Genomic DNA, 8,647 nt, shown 5'->3' on the forward strand with positions numbered 1-8,647 from the left:
GAAACAGAGTTGAATCCAAGTGTTTGTCTTCAATTCCACTGATCCTGTCTTCCACTGTTTCAAATCTGCTTCTCAGCCCTTCTATGACACCGTTCATTTCTGAAATCTTGTTGTTTATCTTTTGGATTTCTAATTGTTGTCTTTGTATAATTTCTACTTGTGAATTTATTTTGGCATTTTGTTCCTGCGTTATTTTCCTGAATTCTTCCAATTTTTTGTCTGTATTTTCCATGAATTTGTCTGTTTTTCCTCATTTTTGTCTGCTTTTTGCTTCAGCTCTTGGAGAATTCTGAGTATTCGAGATTTGAATTCCCTATCAGGTTGTTGTAGTGCCTTTTCTTCCACTGGAAAGTCATCTGGTGTTTTATTTTGGACGCCTACTGGAACCGTCCTGTCCTGTTTTTGTAAATGTTTGATATTGTCTGCTGTCTTCGGGGCAGTTAGTAGTTATTTTTCTCGTTTACTGATTGTAGATTTGTTTGTTTCATCACTTTTTTTAACATTTGGCTATGTCTGAGCAGGCAGGCTCTGTGTTCTTTGTTGTTTGCTGGTCTGTGGGCACAATAGTTTTCGCCTCCTTCTCTAACTGGCAGGGTCAGTCATTCATATGGTACAGCAGGGCTGGTCTAGCTGAAGAGGCATCAGTGGGACGGGTTGTTTGTGGCACTTACCAAAGCTGCCAGGGCGGGTCAGTAATCAGTGCAGGGCAGGTTCCAGTAGGCTGTGCCTGTGCTGCTTGGTGGTATGATGTTAAGTGCATGGTGCAGGTAGGCAGGATGTAGCAGGGAGATTGTTACGTGTGGAGCTAAGATGGATATGGGAGAGAGGAGAGAGGAACAGGAGCCAAAAACATACAAACAAAGAAAGAAGAATGCTAGGGGAGCTTGCCATTGGAGTGGAGAGATGAGAGACTATGAAATAGAGAAAAACAAAAAGGGGGAGGGGAAGAAAAAAAGGAAAAGGAAAGAATGAATAAATAAAAATTGGAAAGGTTAAAGAACAGCAAAGTTCCCAGGGATCCCACCGGTGTGGCTATGAGGTCTGGGGAAGTTGTTCTCAGGTGTTGCAGTACAGCCTGGCTAGAAGGCACAGAGGTATACAATGCTAGGTATTCAGGGAACAGAAAGAGAAGGAAGATATAGAGAGACGAGAAATTGAGTAATGAAGAAAGACAAAAAGGGAAAAAGACGGAAAAGAAAACAAAACAAGTTTAAAAAAAAAAAGAACGAGAAAAGCCCCCAAAAAACAGGAAAAAAAAAAAAACCCAACAAAAAAAGAAAAGCCCTCAGGGATCCCTCTGCACGTCTGTGCAAGCCGAGCGGGTAGTTTCCAAGCCTCGCAGCACTGCCTGGCCAGAAAGGGCTCCCAACACAAGAAAAGGAAAAGAAAACAAACAAACAATTCTAAACAAACAAACAAAAGCCCTGGGATCCCACCAGCGTGGCAGCCCAGCCCGGGAAGCAGCTCCACGCTTGAACGGAGCTCTGCAGCCCCTCAGGAAGAAGCAAAGATGGCTCACAGAGCCGGGTATTTAAGCGAAAGGAGGGGGAGGTGGTGAGAGGTAAGGAAGAAATCAAAAGAAGCGGAAAAAAGCAACACCAGCAGCCAACAAATGGCACTCAGAGAGCCGGCCCTGGGTGGGTGGAATCCAAGCAGCCAGTGCTTCCCAGACAAGAGACTGTGTCTGCGGGAAGCAGAGTAGGCTGAATGGGGGTGAAGAAGGGTGGGGGTTGGGAAAGCGTATATCGTAAATTACCAGTTGTTTTGTTTCCCGCCGGAAGCTCTGTGAAGCTGCTTTCTCATACCCCCTGTTTGCTGGTCTCCAATAAGAGTCCAAGATGGCGGATCCGTGCTGCGTTAGCTGATAGGGGACCTCTGCATGAATCTCTCCTTGCTCTCCATTCTGTGTCAGTTTTCTCACTCCATTTGGTGCTTGGCTGAGTTCTTCATCTCTTCATTTGATGTTTTAGGGGTTCAGGATTGTTGTTTTCTCTGTTCGGCTTATTTTTTCGGATCTTTGCTATGGAGGGACGGCATGGTGCTTCTGCCTAGAGCTCCATTTTCAGAAGTCCTTTTTTTCTTTTTGCATTAGACTCCTATTTAGATTTATGCAATAGACATGAGCAGAACAATTCAAATTTGGAAATAATAGGCTAAAATATATGGGACTAGGAAGGTGAATAATAAGTATTCTAAAATTTGCTTATAATCTGGGAGTATCAATGACATACATACACAAGTACGTATCATAACAAACCTAATGATTAGCTGTAATTGACAAATGAATAAAATATTAAGATAAAGAATAAATGGTGGGGATGTATCAGGAATTAGGTAATATTTGACCTTCTAGATCTTCAATATCCAAAGGATTCTGCCAGTGGAGTTGAGAAGACAATTTATTCTAAGTAGGTGGGATATGAGCAAAGGTATGGGTGAGTTTTAAAAATCAATACAAGAACTAATGATTTCACAATGGGTTTAGAGAGGATAAGATACTTGGTATTTGCAGCAGAGAAGCTTATACTTTAGAGATGCAAAATTAAATCCCATGGTAAATTTTTAAAAAGAAGTATATGACATGTACACTGAAAATAAAAAGAAAAATTGTTGAAAAAAATTAAAGGAGGCCCAAATAAATGGAAAGACGTCCCATGTTCATGGATTGGATGACATAATATTATTAAGATGACAATATTTTCCTAATTATTCTACAGATTCAATAGCATCTCCATAAAGATCCCAGCTGGCTTTTCACACAAATTGGCAAGCTGATCCTAAAATTCATAAGAAAATACAAGGGTCCCAGAATAGCCAAAACAATCTCTAGAAAGAACAAAATTGGAGGACTCATACTCCAGATTTAAAAACTTACTATAAAGCTAAAGTGATCACAAGTATGTGGTACTAGCATATAGATAGACAGATAGATCAAAGGAATAGAACTGAGAGTCCAGAAATACACACTTATAGTCAATTGATATTTGGAAAGGGTGCAAGTTCATTCAATGGTCAAAGAATAGTCTTTCTAACAAATGATGTTGGAACAATTGGGTATCTACGTGCAAAATAATTAAATTGGACCTGTACTTCACACAATATACAAAAGTTAGTTCAGAATGGATCAAAGATCTAAATGTAGGAGCTAAACAATAAAATTCATAAAAAAAAATAGGCGTAAATCTTTCTGACCTTATAGTAAGCAATGGATTCTTTGGTATAATACCAGAAGCACAAGCCATCAAAGAATGATTTTTGATGACTTCATCAAAATTACAAACCTTTGTGCTTCAAAGGACATTGTCTGAGACTGGGTTCTCTAGAGAAGCAAAACCAGTAAAGCATACAAATATATATAGAGAGATTATATCAAGGAAACAGCTCACACGACTGTAGAGGCTAGAAAGTCCCAAGTCCGTGGATCAGGGTAGAGGCCTCTCCCAAGTCACACAGCTGCAGAAGCTGGCAAGCCCAAGATCAGAAGATTGGAGAGCAGGGCTCCCACTCACAGGTTGTGTAGATCAACGAATCCCAGGTTAGGCAGATAAGCTGACAGCTGAAGTCCCAAGAACAGGAGATGAGATGACAGGAAGCAGCTGCAGGATCCAGAGAGAGCAAAAAGCCAGAACGTCTGCTTATATACAGATGCGGGCCACACCCCCAAGGAGACTCCCTTTCATCTGATTGGCTACTCACAGTATATTGAATCATGGGAGTGATTACATTAAAACACGGAGAATCATGGTCCAGCCAAGTTGACACACAATCTCAACCAACACAGACATTATCAAGAAAGTGAAAAGACAACCCACAGAATGGTGGAAAATATTTGAGACTCACATATCTAGTAAGGGCCTGATATCCAGAATACATAAAAAGCTCTTATAATTGAGCAATAAAAAGAAAATAACTTGATTTAAAAATGGGCAAAGGACTTAAATAGATACCTCTTCGAAGAAGATATACAAATGGTCAATAAACACGTGAACAGATGCTAACTGTCATTAATCATCAGGGACATGCAAACAACATCTCAGTGAGATACCACTTCACACCTACTACACATACACACACACACACACACACTCACACACACACACACAGAGAACAGTTGCCTTCCAGGCAGTTATGACTCATGGCAACCCCATGTGAGTTAGAGTAGAGCTGTGCTCCATAGGGTTTTCAAAGATGAATTTTTGGAAGTAGATCTACAGGTCTTTCTTCTGAAACACCTCAGGGTGGTGATGGTTATACGTCGTTGTGAATATACTAAAACCCATTGTATTGTTTACTTGAAAAGGGTGAATTTTATGGTATGCGAATTATATCCCCCAAAATAAAATGAAACAAAACAAAGAGATGAAAGTTCACGAAGCAATTAGCTAACTGGGTGAGAGTGATTCTAAGGAAAAAAGAAAGCTCCTTATGTACTAACAGGACTGGAAAGCTGTGAAAGATATAAGCAGAGGTAGGAAAAAGCTGGGAATATGTAGACATTAGAAATAAGATAACCTTGACTAGAACCAATTGTGTGCTGCGAAAAAATATAAAAACAATTTGGAAATAAGATTGTGATTAGATTATTCAGGGGCCCTAAGAATGTTATAAAAGATTGCACATGGAGAAATAGGGAATCATTGTATGCTTAAGAGGATAGGGTCAAAGAAGAAAGAAAACTCACAAGAAAAATTAGAGATTAAAATAGAATTAAAAAGCAAAACTAACAAAACGCTTTTAACTGGGACAAGGCCACATTAACATTTTAGTTTGAATTAAAACGTAAAATCTATTCAAGTACTCTTCAGAAATGTAGAAAAAATTTCAGGTGTTGAAGCTCACTGCAAATAAAAGTCATTAAATAAAATCTTTCAGTTTATTGATTTTGCCATACTTAATGTTTGAAGTGGTGATCTGGTATACCTTTATAATAAACTAAATGTCCTACCTTTATTAATATGTAACTCCATGTTTTAACTATATTATCCTTTACTATCACAAAAGGAAGATTTTATCTTGTTTATTAGCTGCCGTCTTGAGGAGCACAGATTTATTTGACATTTGGTAAGTCTGCTGATTGAAAGCTCTGATAGCTCCAAGTGCTTCCAAATCCATTTCAATTTTATGGGGTGAATAAAACCTGTGGACAGAACCAAACTTGTAACCTTGAGTTTGTGAGCAGGAATGCAAGATCCACGCCTATTCCTCCAGCATTCATGGTCTGAATGAAGCAGGTGAGATCTTAGGTTTGAGTTTAGTTCCATGTGTCTACAGCTATAAGCCAGTTTCACATTTTGGTGGACTTGTCTAGTCAAGGCATTTCTAATGGCCATCAACAGCCAAACTCAATAGAGCATGTAGAACTATCCATAAAAAGGGCGTGTTTGTCAATACTCAGGTATAAGTCACTAAGACAATGGCTTGATTGGCTGGCATGAGTAAAGCTTGAATAAAGGGGTGTGGGTATCCTCATTCACCTACTTTTATATATTTATATATTTTGGTATAATTTAGACATTAAGGAAGAAGTGAACACAGTATTCACTTTAGATATAGATTTCCTAGAATAGTTCATAGTAAAATATTTGGAGTGGAGTTGTGGCATATGAAATTACCAGTAACTTTCCACTTTCTTTATTTATTCAAAGAACACTTTCTAGACTTCTGTCAGATGTAAAGTACTATATTAGGCACTTTTACAATGTTGTATAAGGCACAGTCCTGGTTCTAATATGTCAGGAAAAGTGCAAAAAGGAAAAAAAAAGATAAAGAAAAAAGAAATGCAAGAATTCTGTAAGTAGTGAAAAGATTAGACTGATATGTAATCGATCTTGGTGGTGGGGTATGCTTTGTTTTTCTGCATCTTTAACGTGTTCAGTACCTGAAAAATTTTCTATAATGAGTATTTATGACTCTGATAAATAGAACAAGAGAACAATAGGAGCAACAACAAAACATTGAAAAGATTGTCTTTGAGTGTGCAGATAAATAGAGCAAGGTGCCCGAGGAAGCTTGAAAAACAATTGTAGTCTGGGTTGGTAAAACCGGTTGTCCTGGGGTTGATTTTGATTCACATCGACCCATGTGTGTCAGAGTAGAACTGTGATCCACAGGGCTTCTAATGGCTGATTTTTCAGAAATAGATCTCAAGGCCTTTCTTTTAAGACACCTCTGGTTGGACTTGAACCTCCAACCTTTCAGTTAACAGCCAATTGCTGTTAACCATTTGTAACACCCAGGGACTCCAAGTCAGCAGTGCTAGCAAGAGGTTATATATTCTCTTACCCTGACTATGAAGATTTCTGGTCATCTGACCCTGATTTATCTAACCAACTTGAAAGTTCATTAGATGCCTTCATTAACCTTCCTGCCATACGAGCTTACTCTGCATCCTCTGATGAACCCTTTCAGCATTATGTTTTGAACTTCTGTTCCCCATTTTCTGACTAGATAACTCTTATATATCTTTTGGAGTCCTAGTGGCATAGTGGTTAAGAGCTACAGCTGCTAACCAAAAGGTCAGCCGTTTGAATCACACGCTGCTCCTTGGAAACCCTGTGGGGCAGTTCTACTCCGTCCTATAGGGTTGCTTTCAGTTGGGATTGACTTGACAGCAAATGGTTTGGTTTTTTTATATTCATCTTTTAACACTCAATTCTATAGTTCAATTCACAAATGTTCCCACAAAGGGACTCAGTTTATTATCTCTTAATGTGATGCTATTTTGGCACACATTGCACAAGTTTTTGACTTGAGATACTACTTAACATTTGTGTTACTATATGTATGTATGTATATGTACATATATATATATTATATATACGTATAGTAAAATGATTGTAAGTTCCTTGAAGGTGGAGGCCACATATCATATGTCTGTTTTTCCTTCCCATAACCTTAGCATGGTGCTTTATGCATAATTATTTCTCATTAGTAGTAATTGCATACACTTATGCAGAACTAGCTATGTGCCAAATGCTGCCCTAAGGGTTTCATTTGCATTTAGTTTATTTACTCCTAACAATATCCCTATAAGGCAGAAGCTATTCTTATTCCCAGTTGACAGATGAGAAATCTAAGGCTCTAGGTCTACACTGTCCAGTACAGTAGCCACTAGCCAAGCGTAGCTGTTTAAATTAGTTAAAATTAAATAAAATTAAAAGTATAATTCTTCAGCAACATTACTTCAAGAGCTCAACAGTCACATATGTGTAGATGCTACCATATTGTACAGTACGGATTATAGAACATTTCCATTGCAGAAAGTTCTACTGGACATCAGTGGCCTATATAGTTAAATGACTTCTCCAAGGTCACACAGCTAGTTGGTGTTAGAGTTGGAAGTTTGAACTCAGTCAGCCTGGTTCCAGAGTTCATGATCTTACCCATATTAGGATGTGACAAAGATCCTTCATGAGCATAGGTGCATGAGCAAATAACACCCACACCCACACCCACACAAAGTAAGGACTGAAGAACAAAAGGACCTGAATAAGTTGAACATAAAAACGCATTTTCACTGCCCGATGGAGAGGAGGGGTGAAATAGAGTAAAGGGACAGCTGATCAAACCATAATTATGCTTCCTGTTTTAGGTAGAAAAGCAAGAGGATCTAAAGAAGGGCCCTCAACAAAATACACACAGATATCCTAGGCGTGGTGCTAATTCTCACTGATCACTCCCATAAATGTAAAACCTTGATTTACCCAGACTAGAGGTTCTTTTCAATTGCTTCACACACATACAAAAGCTCGACAATGAGTAAGGACAACTGAAGAAGAATTGGTGCATTTGAATTATGGTGTTGGCAATGACTATTGAATATACCATGGACTGCCAGAAGAGCAAAAAAATCTGTCTTGGAAGAAGTACAGCCAGAGTGCTCCTTAGAAGTAAAGATGGTGAGACTTCGTCTCACGAACTTTGGTCATGTTATCAGGAGGGACCACTCCCTGGAGAAGGACATTATGCTTGGTAAAGTAGAGGGTCAGTAAAAAAGAGGAAGACCCTCAAGGAGATGGATTGATACAGTGGCTGCAACAATGGGCTGAAACATAGCAAAGATTGTGAGAATGGAGCAGGACCGGGCAGAGTTTTGTTCTGTTGTACATAAGGTCACTACGAGTCGAAACCAACTCGATAGCACCTAGCAACAGTAAGATATTTTTTATCTGGGATCTAGCTTTTGGTCACTATTAAATATTCATTGAAATGCATTTCTGGAAATAAGTGCCTGTGTTCTTTTTTCTTTGAAGAAAATCCATAGCTTTTATTAGATTCTTAAAGGGATGTGGAACCCACAAATGCTTAAGAACCATTGATATAGTGTAGTAAATCAATTGTCTCAATAGTCTGGAATTTGAACCTGATTACTACATTTAAAATTTGAGTTATTAAGGAACTTTCACTGATTGTTGATGGCAATTTAAATGAGTAACAACTTTTCAAAGACTAATTTGGCAGAATTTTTCTAAATTTAAAGATATGTTCTTTGAATCAGCAATTCCCTTCTGAGTATCTGTCCTACAGAGATATCTGAGTATGTATGTGTACAAAGATATATATAGAATAGTCCATTTCAGCCTTGTTTATAAAAGTAAAAATGGGAGATAACCTAAATGCCTATGAATAGAATGTAGGATGACTACAT

General features: G+C 38.4%; 1 long non-coding RNA gene across 1 annotated transcript in view; it reads right to left on the bottom strand.

The window, feature by feature from the left end:
* The window catches only part of LOC111820955 (uncharacterized), a 29,894-nt gene extending 26,340 nt beyond the window's left edge, over positions 1–3,554 (bottom strand). The window contains exon 1 of the long non-coding RNA XR_002824449.1: positions 3,510–3,554. This is a non-coding gene — a long non-coding RNA (uncharacterized LOC111820955). The remainder of the gene's footprint in view (positions 1–3,509) is intronic.
* Positions 3,555–8,647: the final 5,093 nt, after the last annotated feature.

The sequence above is a fragment of the Trichechus manatus genome, unplaced genomic scaffold, assembly GCF_000243295.1.
Source record: "Trichechus manatus latirostris isolate Lorelei unplaced genomic scaffold, TriManLat1.0 scaffold00004, whole genome shotgun sequence".
In the NCBI taxonomy this organism is placed as follows: domain Eukaryota; kingdom Metazoa; phylum Chordata; class Mammalia; order Sirenia; family Trichechidae; genus Trichechus; species Trichechus manatus.